Genomic DNA, 18675 nt, shown 5'->3' with positions numbered 1-18675 from the left:
CTGCCTCAGCCTCCCAATAGCTTCCACTTTTAAGTAAGAATATATGGTATTTGGCTTTCTGTTTCTCTGTTAATTTGGTTAGAATAATGGCCTCCAGCTGCATCCATGCTCCTGCAAAGGACATGATTTTTTATTTTTCATGGCTGCATAGTATTCCATGGCGCATATATGCCAAATTTTCTTTATTTAGCCCCCTGTTGATGGGCATCTAGGTTGATTCCATGTCTTTACTATTGTGAATAATGCTGCAATGAACATACACATGCATGTATCTTTATGGTGGAATAATTGATATTCCTTTAGATATATACTAAGTAATGGGATTGCTGTGTCAAATAGTGCTTCTATTTTAAGTGTTTTGAGAAATCTTCAGACTACTTTCCACTATAGCTGAACTAATTTATATTTCCGCTAGCAGTGTATAAGCATTCCCTTTTCTCCAAAGCCTCACCAGGGTCTGTTATTTTTTGACTTAATAATATCTATTCTGACTGGTGTGAGAGGGGATCTTATTGTGGTTTTGATTTGCATTTCTCTAGTTATTAGTGATATTGGGCATATTTAAAAATAAGTTGGGTGTCTCCCTGTATGTCTGCTTTTGAGAAGTGTCCATGTTTTCCAAATTTTTGAATAAAGGTTTTAGTTTTTGCTTGTTGACTTAAATTCCTTATAGATTCTGGATATGAGACTTTTGTCAGATGCATGGTTTGCAAATGTTTTCTCCCATTCTGTAGTTTGCTGTTTACTCTGTTAATAGTTTTTTTTTTTTTTTTTCTCTGCAGAAGCTCTTTAGTTTAATTCGGCTGCACTTGTCAATTTTTGTTTTTGTTGCAGTTGCTTTTGAGGACTTAGTCATGCATTATTTCCCAAGGCCAATGTCGACCATGATGTTTCCTAGATTTTCTTCTAGAATTCTTAAAGTTTGAGGTCTTACATTGAAATCTTTAATCCATCTTGAGTTAGTTTTTTGTATATGGTGAAAGGTAGGCATTCAGTTTCATCCTTCTACATATGGCTAGCCAGCTATCTCAGCACCATTTATTGAACAGGGAGTCTTTTCCCCATTGTTTATTTTTGTCCACTTTGTCAAAGAGCAGATGGTTATAGGTGCGCAGCTTTATTTCTGTGTTACAATAATCTTTATCTCTGGAATAGAGATTCTGTTCCGATGGCCCATGTGTCTGCTTTTGTACCAGTCCCATGTTGTTTTGGTTTCTACAGCTTTGTCATATAGTTTGAAGTCAGGTAATGTGATGCCTGCAGTGTTGTTCTTTTTTGCTTAGGATTACTTCACTCATCAGACTTTTTTTTTTTTTTTTTGGTCTCATATGAATTTTCAAATAGTTTTTCTAACTCTGTAAACATGTCATTGATAGTTTGATAGGAATAGCACTGAATCTGTAAATTGCTTTGAGCAGTATGGTCATTTTAATAATATTGATTCTTCCTATCCATGAGCATAGAATGTTTTTTCATGTTTGTGTCATCCCTGATTTCTTTCAGCATTGTTTTGTAATTCTCACTTAGAGATCATTCATCACCCTGGTTAGCTGTATTCCTAGGTATTTTTATTTTTTCTTCCAGCTGTTATGAATGGGATTTTGCTCTTGCTGTGGCTCACAGCTTGGTGTATAGAAATGATATTGATTTTTTGTACATTGATTCTGCATCCCGAAACTTTACTGATTATCAGGTCTATGGCCTTTGGGCAGAGACTATGGAATTTTCTCATTATGGAGTCATATTATCTCTGAAGAGAGATAGTTTGACTTCCTCTCTTTCTAGTTGGATGCCTTTTATTTCTTTCTCTTACCTTATTGCTCTGGCTAAGATTTCCACTCTTTCAACCAGTGGTTCTGGAGAGGGAGATACAAACAGAAGTCATATAACCTTTTATTATGTAGCCTGAGAAGGCAGAAAGCATCATCAGCACTGTATTTGTTAGTTAAGGCAGTTACGAAGGTTTGCCTCAGATCAAGCAGAGGGAACATAGACTTCACCTCTCAGTGGAGGAGTATCAATGTTACATTATAAAAAGTTCTTGTGGGATGGAATACATATTTTTAGAAAACTACAACTTTTGGAAACGTGTTTTTGAAAAACACAATGTGCCACTGTAGCTATAATTTTTTTTCAGTTTCACAAATGTCAATTTTACGTGGTTCAATCCATTATGCTCTTGACTAAAATTGCCAGAATTTTAATGTCCTTCATTTTTAATATTGGGAATTGCTGTGACTAGTAAGTACTAATAATAGTATAATGAATAAATTATATGGTACAAATAGTATAATAACAAGGTTGTGGTGTAGTGACAGCAGCAAAAATGGAATAAAAATGTTCAAAATTTTATCTCTTTATAAAATATACTAAAAAGCTGGCAACAACTGTCAAAATAAAGCTTTTTAGAACTCTGAAAACTAACCTAAGGTTTTTAGCAACCTAGGGAGTGCTAATTCTAGCAAAATATCTCATCTCAGTAAGAACATCGATTTGTGGTTTTTAACTTACCCTGTTTCCACTCTTCTCAGAGAAGCAGCAGGCTTGAAAATAATGCCCAGATTCTTAATACCAATGCCAGAAGAAACAGAATGGACCTCATTCATGAAAAATTGATCTCCCTGTTGACTCCCTCAAATATATTCTCAAAAGCCTCGTTTTTTCACCTAATCTGGACCTCACGTAGTGGTAAAGCTGCTACTTGGTGTGTGGCGGTGTTAGAAAACATTTACAGAAAAACATAAATACTGCTGCATGAATACTGGGGAAAACAATAGACTAAACAAAAATCTTGAGAGAAAGTACTGGGAATGAGATGCTTTGGGGAATATGGGCTTTGAAAAGCTTCAACATATTTCTGAGAATTTGCAAACTGTGTATGTCAAGGCTGTGTGCATGTTCAGTAAAAACCTGGGAAATTTCTACCTTCCCTGCACAAGCAGAAAGTGTAGGCCAAGGCAGAGTTGTAAACTGTCTGGCTGAGTGTTGAAAGCAGGGCCCAACACATACACAAAGCCGCTCTGCAAGTTCCAAACACATATGGAAATCTTTGTCAAATTATTAGCTGACCTCTAAGCTAATGGAAAAAAAATATTTTAATCGACATAGGTGACAAAAAATAGAGACCAGAAAATTTATTCAGAAAAGATACTAAACAAATAACTACAACGAGGAGTACAACGTGGGGAGGAGGGAGAATCTTATTTCCAGAGTGGCCACATTATCATGTTTAAAATGTCTGGTATTCAAAAAAAGTATGAGACATACAAAAAGAAAAAACTGAAGAAAGTATGGCACATGGAAAAGAAAAAATGCAGTTAATAAAAACTACCCCGAGGAGATCCAGACATTGGCCTTAATAGAAACAGACTTTAAATCAACTATTTTAGATATGTTCAAAGAGCTAAAGGAAACAACATCTAAGGAACTAAAGAGAAACATGAGAATGATATCTCAGAAAAATAGATAATATCAACAAGAGACAATTAAAAAAAAACATGAGAATGATATCTCACAAAATAGAGACTATCAATATTTTTTAAAAATTATTTATTTTATAATGTTCTTTTAAAAAGAAACCAAATAGAAATTTTCGAGTTGAAAGATAAAATAATGGAAATGAAAAATGCTCTAGAGGGCTAAACAGCAGTTTTGAGGAGGTACGAAAAACTAGTGAACATGAAAATAGGTCAATTGAGATTATCCAGTTAGAGAAAATCTCACTTAGAGAAAAGAATGAAGAATAATAAATGGAGCCTAATAGACCTGTGGAACACCATCAAGATATCAACATATGCATAATGGAAGTTCCAAAAAGAAAAGAGAGAGAGAAAGGTACAGAAAATATATTTGAAGATATAATTGTCTAATACTTACCAAATTTTATGAAAAATTTAATCTACATGTACAATAAGCTCAATGTACTCTAGGTGGATAAACTCAAAGAGACCACCCGAAGACATATCATAACCAAATGGCTCAAATCCAAAGCCAAAGAGTAAATCTTGAAAACAGTAGGAGAGAAGAGACTTATCATTTATAGTAGTTCCTTCTTATCCATGAGGGATAGATTTCAAAACTCCTAGTGAATGCCTGAAACCATGGATAGTATTGAATCATACACATATTATGTTTTTTAATAAAACTTACAATAACATTTAATCAAAATTTAAAATTTGATAATTTTAATGTATAAATTAGGGGGAATACGCTTGCATTTTGGGGCCATTATTAAGTAAAATTAGGGTTACTTGAATACAGGACTGTGATAGTGTGACAGTCAATCTGATAACCAGGATAGGTGATAATTGACTAATGGGTCAGTAGCATATACAGGATGAATATTCTGGACAAAGGGATGGTTCACCTCCCAAGTGGGATGAAGCCAGATAGCATGAGATTTCATCATGCTACTCAAGTGGCATGCAATTGAGAATTGTTTATTTCTGAAATTTTCCATTTAATATTTTCAGGCGAAAGTTGACCATAGGTAACTGAAGTCATGGAAAGTAAAATTGCAGATAAGGGAAGATTAGTTATTAGTGATTCACAGTAAATTTACAGCTGACCTCTTTTAAGAATACAGTGGGATGATAAAAAATTCTATGAGCAGTTATTTGGGCTGAAATGAAAGAACATTATATAGTAATTTCAAACACATAAAGGAGTAAAAATGCTGGGGTGTGTGTGTGTGTGTGTGTATCTTTAATAAAGGTAACTTTAGTATATATAAGCAATATCCTCTTTTCTTCTGATTTAAAAAAAACTACACATCACAATGCAGCATTACTCACATTACCCAAGATATTGAAAAAACCTAAGTGTTTATGAACAGATGGATAAAGGAATTATATACATAATAAAATATCACTCAGTTTTGTAAGAAGTTTCTTTCATTTGCATCAACATGGATGAACCTAGAAGACATTATGCTAATAATAAATCAGGCACAGAAAGAAAAATACTGCATTATCTCATTTATAGGTAGACCCTAAACAAAAAAGCCCCACAAAAGCCCTAAGAAATAGAAAGGTTAGAAAGAGGTGGGAGGTGTGTGGAAGATGGAAGATGAAATCCAAAGGGTACAAGTTTCAGCTATATAAAATAAATAAGCCTGGAGAGCTCATGTAAAACACAAGAGCTGTAGTTAATAATGTATCATACTCCAAAATTTGCCCAGAGTAGATTTTAGATACTTTTACCACAAAAATGTAACTATGTGAGATGATGGATATGTTAATTTGCTTGATTATGGCAATCATTGCACTACATATATATGTATATATACACAAACATAATATTGTATATCTTAAATACAATAAAAAGAAAGTCAATGCATAAAGCAATAAATATAAACCTATGTTGATGATCATACGATGTATAAAGATATGATTTAGGTTGGGCCCGGTTGCTCATGCCTGTAATCCCAGCACTTTGGGAGGCCGAGGCGGGCGGATCACCTGAGGTCAGGAGTTCAAGAGCAGCCTGACTAACATGGAGAAATCCCGTGTCTACCAAAAATACAAAATTAGCTGGGCATGGTGGCCCATGCCTGTAATCCCAGCCAAAAAAAGCGGGGGTTGCAATTCTAGTCCCTGACAAAACAGAGTTTAAACCAACAAAGATAAAAAAAAAGACAAAGAAGAGTACTACATAATGATAAAGGGATCATCTCAACAAGAAGAGCTAACTATCCTAAATATATATGCACCCAATACAGGAGCACCTAGATTCATAAAACAAATTCTTAGACACCTGCAAAGAGACTTAGACTCCCACAAAATAATAATGGGAAACTTTAACACCCCACTGTCAATATTAGATCAACAAGACAGAAAATTAACAAAAATATGCAGGACTTGAATTCAGCTCTGGATCAAGTGAACTTAACAGACATCTACAGAACTCTCCACCCCAAATCAACATAATATATATTCTAATCAGTGCCACATGACACATATTATAAAATCGACTGCATAGTTGGAAGTAAAACACTCATCAGAAAATGCAAAAGAACTGAAAACATAACAAACCGTCTCTCAGACCACAGTGCAATCAAATTAGAACTCAGGATGAAGAAACTCACTCAAAACCACACAACTACATGGAAATTGAACAACCTGCTCCTGAATGACTCCTGGGTAAATAAGGAAATTAAGGCAGAAATCAAGAAGTTATTCGAAGCCAATGAGAACAAAGACCACATACCAGACTCTCTGGGACACAGCTAAAGCAGTGTTAAGAGGGAAATTTATAGCACTAAATGTCCACATCAGAAAGCTAGAAAGATCTAAAAAATGACAGCCTAACATCACAATTAGAAGAGCTAGAGAAGCAACAGCAAACAAATCCAAAAGCTAGCAGAAGGCAAGAAATAACTAAGATCAGAGCAGAACTGAAGGAGATAGAGATACAAAAAACCCTTCAAGAAATCAATTAATCCACAAGCTGATTTCTTGAAGAAATAAACAAAATAGACCACTACCTAGGTGAATAAAGAAGAAAAGAGAGGAGAATCAAATAGACACAATAAAAATGATAAAGGGGATATCACCACTGACCCTATAGAAATACAAACTATCACTAGAGAATACTATAAATACCCCTATGCAAATAAACTAGAAAACCTAGAAGAAATGGATAAATTCCTGGACATATACACCCTCTCAAGACTAAACCAGGAAGAAGGTGAATCCCTGAATAGACCAATAAGAAGCTGTGAAATTGAGACAGTAATTAATAGTCTACCACCCAAAAGAAGTCCAGGACCAGACTGATTCAGAGCTGAATTCCACCAGAGATAGAAAACCAGCAGAAAACAAGGATGCCCTCTCTCACTGCTCCTATTCAACATAGTATTGGAATTTCTGCCCAGGGCAATCAGGCAAGAGATAGAAATAAAAGTATTAAAATAGGAAGAGAGGAAGTCAAATTGTCTCTGTTTGCAGATGATGTGATTCCCTATTTAATAAATGGTGATGGGAAAACTGGCTAGCCATATTCAGAAAATTAAAACTGGACCCCTTCCTTACACCTTATACAAAATTTAACTCAGGATGCATTAAAGAATTAAATGTAAATCCCAAAACCATAAAAGTTCTAGGAGAAAACCTAGGCAATACCATTCAGGACATAGGCATGGGCAAGGACTTCATGACGAAAATGCCAAAAGCATTTGCAACAAAAGTCAAAATTGACAAATGGGATCTAATTAAGCTAAAGAGCTTCTACACAGAAAAGGAAACTATCATCAGAGTGAACAGGAAACCTACAGAATGGGAGAAAATTTTTGCTATCTACCCATCTGACAAAGGTCTAATATCCAGAATCCACAAGAAGCTTAAACAAATTTACAAGAAAAAACAACCCCATTAAAAAGTTGGCAAAGAATATGAACAGACACTTCTCAAAAGAAGACTTTTATGCGGCTAAGAAACATAAAAAAAGCTCAACATCACTGATTATTAAAGAAATGCAAATCAAAACCACAATGAGATAATATCTCATGCCAGTCAGAATGGTGATTATTAAGAAGTCAAGAAGCAATAGATGCTGGTGATGCTCTGGAGAAATAGGAATGCTTTTACACTGTTGGTGGGAATGTAAATCAGATCAACCATTGTAGAAGACAGTGTGGTGATTCTTCAAGGATCTACAACCAGAAATACCATTTGTCCCAGCAATTCCATTACTGGGCATATACCCAAAGGAACCATAAATCATTCTACTGTAAAGACACAAGCGCATGTATGTTTATTACAGCACTATTTACAATAGCAAAGACATGTAACCAACCCAAATGCCTATCAGTGATAGACTGGTAAAGAAAATGTGGTAAATATACACCACGGAATACTATGCCGCCATAAAAAGGAATGAGATCATGTCCCTTGCAGGGACATGGATGAAGCTGGAAGCCATCATCCTCAGCAAACTAACACAGGAACAGAAAAACTAACACCACATGTTCTCACTCATAAGTGGGAGTTGAACAATGAGAACACATGGACACAGGAAGGGGAACAACACACACCAGGGCCAGTCAGGGGATGGGGGTGCGAGGGGAGGGAGAGCATTAGGATAAACAGCTCATTCATGTGGAGCTTAAAACCTAAATGAGGGGTTGCTAGGAGCAGCAAACCACCAGGACACAGGTAAACCTTGCAACAAACCTAGACGTTTTGTACTTGTATCCCAGAACTTAAAGTAAAATGAAAAAAATAAAAAGAAGTAGTACAAGAACAAGATAATTAAAATGATACACTAGAAATATTTAATACAAAGGAAGGCAATAATGGAGGAATGAAAGAATTGAAGAACAAAAAAGGTGTAAGATATATAGACAAGAAATAGAAGAATGGCAGAAATCCTTCCTTGTTAGTAATTATATTCCATGTAAATGAATTAAGTTCTACAATTAAAGGCAGAGATTGAGAGAATATATTTAAAAACATGATCCAATTATATGTATCTATGAGGCTCATTTTAGATTAAAATACACAAGTAGTTTGAAAATAAAAGAATGGAAAATAATATTTCATGCAAATTGTGACCAAAAAAGAGCAGAAATAGCTATGTTAATGTCAGAGAAAATAGACTTCAAGACAAAATTTTTATAACCAAAAGGATATTCTGATACTCTAAATTTAATAATACAAAATAACTAGATAGAAGACCGGTAAGAAAATGGAAAACTTGAGCAACACTATAAACCAGTAGACTAACAGACATCTATACAACACTCCAATTAACAACATGTGAATACATATTTTTTTCTTAAGTAAACACAAAACAGTCTCCAGAATAGTCCACGTTAGGCCATAAAATAAATCTCAGAAAATTTTAAAATATTAAAATCATACAAAATACTTTCTCCAACCACTGTGGGATGAAACTAAAAATCAGTAACAGAAAAAAAAAAACAGAAAAATTCACAAATGTGTGAGAATTAAACACCATACCCCTACATAACCCATGTGTCCAAGATGAAATCACAAAGGGAATTGAAAAATACTTGGAGAAGAACCAAAATGAAAATACAATCAGGGATGCAGCAAAAGCTAAGCTCAGATAAAAATTTATAGATGTAAACTCTTACCTTAAAAAAGAATGAATAAAATAGATAGCTAACACTCTAAATTCAGAACCCAGGAAAAGAAGAACTAATTAAATTCATAGCAAGCAGGAAAAATAAAATAGTAAATATTAGAGCAAAGTGAAATAGAGAATAACAAAATAGTAGAGAAATCAACATCAAAAAAAAAGTTGATTATTTGAAAAGATCAAGAAACTTCACTAGCCTTTTGCAATACCGACCAAGCAAAAAAGGAAGAATACATAAATTACTAAAATTAAAAATAAAGGCCAGGCGCGGTGGATCACGCCTGTAATACCAGCACTTTGGGAGGCTGAGGCAGGCAGATCACGAGATCAGGAGATCAAGGCCATCCTGGTTAACACGGTGAAATCCCGTCTCTACTAAAAAAATACAAAAAATTAGCCGGGCGTGGTGGCGGGCGTCTGGAGTCCCAGCTACTTGGGAGGCTGAGGCAGGAGAATGGCGTGAACCCGGGAGGCGGAGCTTGCAGTGAGCGGAGATGGCGCCACTGCACTCCAGCCTGAGCGACAAAGCGAGACTGTCTCAAAAAAAAAAAAAAAAAAAAAAAAAAGAGTGGGAATACTACTACCAAACTTACACAGATAAAAGAAATTATAAGCGAACCCTATGAATAATTGTATGTCACCAAATTAGATACCCTAAATAAAATGATGGACAATTTCTACAAATAAACTACCAAAACTGAGTCAAGAAGAAATAAAAAATACAGATAGACATATAACAAGTGACGGTAGTGAGTCTGTGATTAAAAACTTCCAAAAAAATCATCCAGGACCAGATGGCTGTACTAGTGAATTTAATCACGTTTAGAGAATAATGAAGGCTAATCTTTCCTACAATCTTCAAAAAATTGTGACACATTTCCAAACTAATTTTATGTGACCAGTATTACCCTGATATGAAGGCAAGACAAAGACATTACCAGAAATGAAAACTAGTCCAGTATTCTTTATCAATGAAGATACAAAAATTCTTAACAAAATACTTTAAAATGGAATCTAGCAATATATTAAAAGGATTATACACCACAACGAAGTGCAATTTATTTTAAGAATTGGCTTGTGGGGGGTGGCTCACGCCTGTAATCCCGGCACTTTGGGAGGCTAAGGCAGGCAGGTCACTTGAGGCAAGGAGTTCGAGACCAGCCTGGCCAACATGGCAATACTCCATCTCTGCTAAAGATACAAAAATTAGCTGGGCGCGGTGGCGCACGACTGTAATTTCAGCTACTCCGGTGGCTGAGGCAAGAGAATCGCTTGAACCCGGGAAGCAGAGGCTGCAGTGAGCTGAGATTGCACCACTGCCCTCCAGCCTGGGTGACAGAGCAAGACCCTGTCTCAAAAAAAAAAAAAAAAAAAAAAAAAAAGAAGTTTTTTTAAATATGCAAAATCAATCAATATTAGTAGAATAAAGGGGAAAAAAAGCCACAATCGTCTCAAAAGACATAAACAATTATTTGACAAAATCTAGTGCCCTTTCATGATGACACTCAAGAAACCATAAATCCAAGACAATTTTCTCACCCTGGTAACGAGCATCGATAAGAAAAGTGTAGCTAACATCATACCTAATAGTGAAAGACTAAAAGGTTTTCTCCTAAAAACAGGAACAAGAAAAGAATGTCTGCCCTTGACACTTCCGTTCAACAATGTGCTGAAAGTTCTAGCAAAGGCAATTAGGCTAAGAAGAAACTAAAGGCATTCGGAGGAAAGGAAGAAGCATTATTATCTCTATTAAGCCATGAAATGATATTACATGTAGAATACTCAAAAGAATTCACAAAAATCTATTAGGGCTAATAAACAGTTTCAATAAAGTTTGAAGATACAAGATCAATATGCAAAAATCAGCTGCATTTCTTTTCTGTAATAGCAATGAACAACTTGGAAGTTAAATGAAGAAACAATGATACTTACAATAGCATAAAACATTAAATACATAGGAAATAGTGCAATGAAGGAAGTGTAAGACTTGTACGCTGAGTCTACAAAATATTTTTGAAAGAAAAAGAAGATCCAAGTGAATGGAAAGATTTCTCATGCTCATGAGTTGGAAGATTTAATATAATTTGAATGAAAATACTTCCCAAATTGATTTATAGATTTAATGCAATCCCTATCAAAATTCTGTCTTTTTGCAGAAATTGAAAAAATTATTCTAAAATTTATATAGAAATGAAAAGACGATTAAATATCCAAAACAATTTTGAAATAGAAGAACAAAGTGGGAGTTCTCAAATTTCTCAATTTCAAAACTTACCTCAAAGTCACAGTAATCTAAACAGTGTGATAATGGTGTAAGAATAGACATATAGACTGATAAAATCAAATTTAAAGTTCAGAAATAAACCCATTCATCTACATGCAATTGATTTTCAACAAGGGTGCCAAGACCATTTAATGAGGAAAGAATAGACTTCAACAAATGGTGCTGGGACAACTGGATATCCACATGTAAAAGGAAAAATTTGTCTACCTCATTCCGTATATGAGAATTAATTCAAAACTGACCAAAGACCTTAATGTAATAACTAGAATTGTAAATGTTTAGGAAAAAATGGTACAAATAGTTGTGACCTTAGATTAGGCAATGCTTTCTTAAATATGACACCAAAAACATAGCCACAAAAAATAGCTAAATTGGACTTCATTTAAGTTAAAAACTTGAGTGTATTAAAGGATACTACCAAGGAAGGGGAAAAAAGCCCACTGAATATGAGAAAAAATATTTGAAAATTGGATTAATATCCAGAATATATAAAGAACTACTACAAATCAGCAGCAGCAACAACGACAATAAAACACAAATGATCTAAGAAATGATCAAAAGATTTGAATAGTTTTTTGAAAAAGATATTTAAGTGGGCTATAAGCACATGAAAGGGAAATGAAAATCAAAACCACAATGAGATACCATTTGATATCGAGTGGAATAACTATCATCAAGAAAGATGGAAAATAACAAGTGTTGTGGAAAATGTGGAGAAATTGGATTCTCATACATTTCTGATGGAAACATAAAATGGTGGAGGTAGTTTGAAAAACAGGTTGGCAGTTCTTAAAGAATTAAAAATAGAGTTCCCATATAACCCAGCAATTCCACTCTTAGGTATATACTTAAGAAAATAGTTTCTACCTAAGAATTGAAAAATTATCAATGAATTCTCATAGCAGCATTATTCATAATAGTAAAAAAAACTGAAATAACCCAAATGCCCATCAGCTGATAAATATATAAACACAATGTGGTATATTTATATAACACAGTATTATTTATTGATAGAAGGAATGAAATAGCTATATATCCTACAACTTGGATGACCTTGAAAAATTATGGTAAGTTATGGAAGGCAGACACAAATGGGTATATATTTTATAATTCCAGTTATGTAATGTCCAGAATAGTCAAATCTATAAAGATAGAAAACAAATTAGTAGTTTCTGGGGATTAGAGAAGGAGTTTCTTTTTGGGGTGATGGAAAGGTTTTGGAATTAAATAGTGGTGATGGCTGCACAACATTGTAAATATACTAACATCTATTAAATTAAACAAATCAAAATGGTTGAAATAGTGAATATTTTGTTGTGTGAATATTATCTTAATAAAAATTGTTTTGACAAATACGATGTTTTGGAGTGTCCCTTTTTCTTTTTTTTCTTAGAAGAGTTGGATATAATTACAATTGTTTAAATTTCTGAAATGTGGTTGAAAATATAAGTTAAGTGCCCTCTTTTTTGGGAGGTTATTGATTACAGAATTAGTTGCTTTATTAATTCAGGAAAATATTCTTATTTTCTGTTTCATCTTGAGTTAATTTTGTCAAGTTTCTTTAATGGTTTTGCATATTTGAAGATGCTTCCTTTTTTCCTGTTACTTTTATTTGTGCATTTTATTTTCTTCGTAATTCATACTGCAAAGACTGAGATGTTTCTGTTTTCTATTATTATTTTCTTCTGAGATCAGATGAGATCAGGAGTGTTCATGATGGTATTGCCAAAGACTCACCATTATTATTTTCTAATATTAGCATTTATGACTCTGAATTTCCTCTTTAATAATATACCAATGGAATCCAAAAAGTTTTAATAAGTAATATTTTAATTTCAATATATTTATTTTTTCACTAAGTTTTTTTCTTTAATTAACTGGGTTTTAGAACAGTTTCTTATAATTTCATATCAGTGGGATAAATGAACACTTTCTGTAGAGTGTCAGTTATTTGACTTTTGTTAAGATTTGGCATGTAGAACAAATCATTATATGGTCAATATTTGTGCATATTCAATATGTCCTATTAAAATTGTATTCTGTAGTTGTTGAATGAAGTTCTTTGTAATTATTCCCTTCACAAAAATAGTAAATTTTTATTAACATCCAATGTATTATTGATGTTTAAAGTCTTCTTTTTCTTTGAATGACTAAGAAAAATAAGTTATAATCTCCCTCTATAGTTTGGAATTTTTTCATTTTTCCTTGTAGGTTGCTCAATTTTTGTTTTATAAATTTGATGCTATGTTATTGAAGTGCACATATTTTGATGTATATATTTTTCTGGTACCACACTGTTTTGGTGACTATGATCTTATAGCATACTTTGAAATCAGGTAGTGTGATGCCTCCAGATTTGTTCTTTTTGCTTAGTCTTGCTTTGGATATGTGGGCTCTTTTTTGGTTCCATATGAATTTTAGAATTGTTTTTACTAACTCTGAAGAATGATGGTGGTGTTTTGATGACTCCATGGGGGTCATCCACTTTGTAGGATATATAGCTATTTCATTCCTTGTATCAATAAATAATACTGTATTATATAAATATACCACAATGTGTTTATATATTTATCAGCTGAGGGCATTTGGGTTATTTCAGCTTTTTTACTATTATGAATAATGCTGCTATAAGAATTCACTGAGAATTTTTCAACTCTTACGTACAAACTTTTTTCTTAAGTATATACCTAAGAGTGGAATTGCTGGGTTATATGGTAACTCTATTTTTAATTCTTTGAGAACTGCCAACCTGTTTTTCAAACTGCTTCCACCATTTTGGTGGTTTAAGGCTCTATTTTTTGTGCTGATGGGCCTCCTGCTGGGAGGTGGCGCTTTCCAGAAAGCATCCGCTGTAGTAGTGTTGAGAGATGACAACATGCTAGCAGCCCTCGCTTGCTCTCAGCGCCTCCTTGGCCTCGGCGTCCACTCTAGTTGCACTCGAGGAGCCCTTCAGCCCGCCACTGCACTGTGGGGGCCCCTCTCTGGGGCTGGTCAAGGCCGGAGCCGGCTCCCTCTGCTCGAAGGGTGTGGAGGGAGAGGCCCTGGTGGGAGCCGGGGCTGTGTGTGGCCCTTGTGGGCTGGCGCGGGTTCTGGGTGGGCGCGGGCTCGGTGGGCCCCACACTTGGGGCGGCTGGCCGGTGCCTGCTGGGCTTGACCGGGGGATGAGCTCTCTCTAGGCTGCTGGAGTGCTCGGGCTGGGTGCTGCAAAGTCCTGTCTGGCGAGTGCCATCAAGAGGTGAAGCCGGCTGGGCTTCTGGGCCCGCTGGGGACTTGGAGAACTTTTCTGTCTAGCTAAATGATTGTAAACGCACCAATCAGCACTCTGTGTCTAGCTAAAACTTTGTAAATGCACCAATCAGCGCTCTGGGTCTAGCTAATCTGGTGGGGGACTTGAAGAACTTTTGTGTCCAGCTAAAGGATTTTAAATTCACCAATCAGCACTCTGTGTCTAGCTAAAGGTTTGTAAATGCACCAGTCGGCACTCTGTCAAAACGGACCAATCAGCTCTCTGTAAAATGGACCAATCAGCAGGATGTGGATGGGGCGGGGGGCAAACAAGGGAATAAAAGCAGGCCACCGGAGGCCACAGCTCAACAGGCTTGGGTACCCTTCCATGCTGTGGGAAGTTTGTTCTTTCGCTTTTTGCAACATAGCTTGCTGCTGCTCACTCTTTGGGTCCCTGCCGCCTTTAAGAGCTGTAACACTCACTGCGAAGGTCTGCAGCTTCACTTCTGAGGCCAGCCAGACCACGAACCCACTGGGAGGAATAAGCAACTCTGGACACACCATCTTTAAGAATTGTTAACACTCACCAGGAGGGTCTGCGGCTTCATTCTTAAACTCAGCGAGACCAAGAACCCACCAATTCCGGACACTGTGGAGAGGGACCAGTGGTGGGCAGGGCTCCAGAACTCCAAAGATCGTATGTTCTTTGTCTTCTGCTACCAGGGTGGATATGGAAGGACCATCAGGTGGGGGTGGGGCTAGGCGTGCCCGAGCTCAGACTCTCCTTGGGTGGGTCTTGCTTTCGCTGCTGTGGGGGTTGGAGTTCAGATTCCCATGTTAGTGGAATTGTGTACCTAGAAGGATTATGGCTGCCTCTGCTGAGTCATGCAGGTTGTCAGGGAAGTGGGGGAAAGCTAGCTTCCACGCACACTGAAAGGCTGGTCTCACTCCCACAGTGCCCCTTGTGATAGCCCGGAGTCTGTTTCCAGGCCGAAGGCGAATCTGGCTTGAAAACTTACCTGAGGCTTTCTGCCTTCCGATTGACAAAGAAATGGGCTTCAGTCCTCACCCCGCCTGTGAAGTCTGCAAGCCGGATTCACGCCCTCCCCCCGAGTTCTGGCCAGGAGGCTTCCAGCCCCATTTAATTTTTTACAAAGTTCAGCTAGAGAAGTCCTTCTCCCTGTGAAGTTTTACCCCCTGCTCCTCTGGCCACCCTCCTGATGGATGCCTGTGGTGTCAGGCAGGAATGGGCTACTTGGGGATCCAGCGGCCTTCCAGTGCCTTTGTGCTACTTCCTTTACTCCTGTATGTTGCTCAGCTTGGCTCTCTAACTTGGCTCAGCTCCAGGTAAAGTCACGAACTTCTCCCACAAACAGACTTTCAGCTTCTCCAGTGGGGGTGTGTGTTCATGAGACGAGGGTCTCCCTTTCCCATTTCCGTGGTTAGGGGACTTAAAGTATTTGGGGTGTCTCCCAGGTCCTGCAAGAGCAGTCTGCTTCCTTCGGAGGGTCTGTAGGTCCTGTCAGGATTGCTGATCTGTTCTTGCAGTCCATCTGGAGCTAAAATTCACAATGCAAGCCTCCGCATGCTGCTCTGTCCAGAGCTGCCATCTAGTTCTGCCTCCTGTCTGTCATAATCCCTCATGACCCTTGAGCTTTTTTTTTTCATATGATTGTTGGCAGCATGTATGTCTTCTTTTGAGAAGTGTCTGTTCATGTCTTTGCCTACTTTTTAAAGGTTTTATTTTTTTGTAAATTTGTTTAAGTTCCTTATAGAGGCTGTATATTGGATCTTTGTCGAATGCATAGCTTGCAAAAATTTTCTCCCATTCTGCAGGTTGTCTTTTTGCTCTGTTAATAGTTTCTTTTGCTGCCCAGAAGCTCTTTAGTTTAATTACATCCCATTCGTCAATTTTTGCTTTTGTCACAATTGCTTTTGGTGTCATTGTTATAAAATTTTCGCCCGTGCCTATGTCCTGAATGGTATTGCCTAGGTTGTCTTCCAGGGTTTTTATAGTTTTGTGTTTCACACTTAAGTCTTTAATCCATTTAATCCTGCATATTAAGACCGATCTTTATGTTTAGAAATTCTTTCATCTTCTTAATCTAGTCTATTGTTGAGGTTCTCAAATTGTATTATTTATTTTATTTATTGAATTATTCCATTTCAGCTGTTAAATTCCTTTTCACTCATTTTATGGATTTGTTTGATTGAAATCTGTTGCTGGAGAATTATTGGTTTTCCTTCAGAGATGCTATGTTTCCTTGCTCTTTAATGTTTCTTATGCCCTTACAATGATATTTGAATATCTGGTAAAACAGTTGCTTCTTCTAATTTTATAGATTGGCATTGGTAGTAAAAGACTGACTTCTGTAGCTGTATCTATACTGTTGAATCAGTAAGACACTTTGCCTTTAGTTCTGGGTTGGTTCAGTAGTTTAGACTTCTATGATTTCTTCAGCTATAATCAGCATCACTGATGTCTGTGAGCTCCTCAGTGTCTTAGCCTTCATTGTTAATGGAGGCTGTGGTGAGATTTTGCTGGGGAAAGACAAGCCAGGCAGTTTGGTCCTTGGGCACCAGTTGCATTGGTCTTTGAACTTGTGGGTGATGAACGTGGGCACTAGTGGTTGAAGTTTCAGGCAGGCCATCCTTGGGCCTTCAGGTGGCTTTTTTTTTTTTTTTTTTTTTTTTGAGATGGAGTTTTGCTCTTGTTGCCCAGGCTGGTGTGCAATGGCGTGATCTCAGCTCACTGCAACCTCCGCCTCCCAGGTTCAAGCAATTCTCCTGCCTCAGCCTCCCGAGTAGCTGGGATTACAGGCATGCACCTCCATGCCCGGCTAATTTTGTATTATTATTATTATTATTATTATTATTATTATTATTATTTTTTAGTAGAGATGGAGTTTCTCCATGTTGGTCAGGCTGGTCTTGAACTCCCGACCTCACATGATCTGCCCCCTTCAGCCTTCCAAAATGCTGGGATTACAGGCGTGAGTCAGGTGGCTTTCTCAAGTGCCAGCAGTGACAGTGGTGAGCTAGGTAGATAGGCATGCCCTCAAGACCCTGAGAGGCATGTGTAGCATCAGCAATTGCAGTAGTCATAGCAGGTCAACTCTTGCGACCCCAGATGGCATGTGCAGACACCAACAGTCGTGGCAACATGATGGACAGAGTAGTCCTCAGGCTTTCACCTTGTGCAAATATGTGGGCACTGGTGGCAGCGGTGATGGCAGGCTGGGAAGTCCTATCCTTAGGCTCTCAGGAGACACACAGGTACTTGATGGTGATAGACATGGTGGATTAATCCCCAGGCTCCCAGACAATGTGCACAGGCACCACCAGGCTGGGTGGGCTCATACTCAGGTCACAAGAAGGCATGCACAGGTGCCAATGACAGAGAGCAGTGTGGGTTGATCCCCAGCCTCCTGGACAACGAGCTTGGGTAGTGGTAGCGACAGCAATGGGTGGGATGGGCCTGTGCTCTGGCCCTGGAATAGTGCCCAGGAAGGCAAGTCCCCAGGTCCCCTGAGGATGCCTGCAGGTGTGCAGTGGCCCTGCTCCTGGGGGTCAGGATTGCTGTCAGTGTCAGTGGTCCTGTGAAGGTGACTCTCCACTTGTGAAGAGTGCCTGCTTCAGCTCCCTTTGTTCTGGGGGCAGCCTCTCTAGTGAATGGCACTGCCAGTTCCCTGGAGTGTAGGACACTGTGTAGGCTAGAGTGATGGGGACCAAGCTACACTGGTGAGTTCAGCTGGTATTGTGACTCTGCAGGCCTCTGGATGGACATGAGGGAATGTCACTGGGGGTCCAGAAATGTGGAGATGCAGGGGCTGTTGGGCCCCAGGGAAGGATGTAGTCTGTTGGGGGCTGGGGTCTCAAATTGGCACTGTGCCACAGCTGCCTGTGTCTGGGGGTGGGTGCAGACGATCCAGTGCCAACTCCTTCTCTGGGACAATGACCATCACATAGACTCCAGGCAGCTCCCTATAGTAGTCTCAGGGCCTGCGAGGGCTGAGAGACTGTCCCTTGGCTAGGATTGCAGTGTCCACAGTGGGAATATGGAC

Source organism: Pan paniscus, chromosome 7 (assembly GCF_029289425.2).
Source record: "Pan paniscus chromosome 7, NHGRI_mPanPan1-v2.0_pri, whole genome shotgun sequence".
NCBI classification, from domain to species: domain Eukaryota; kingdom Metazoa; phylum Chordata; class Mammalia; order Primates; family Hominidae; genus Pan; species Pan paniscus.
Note: the sequence above shows the minus strand (reverse complement) of the source record.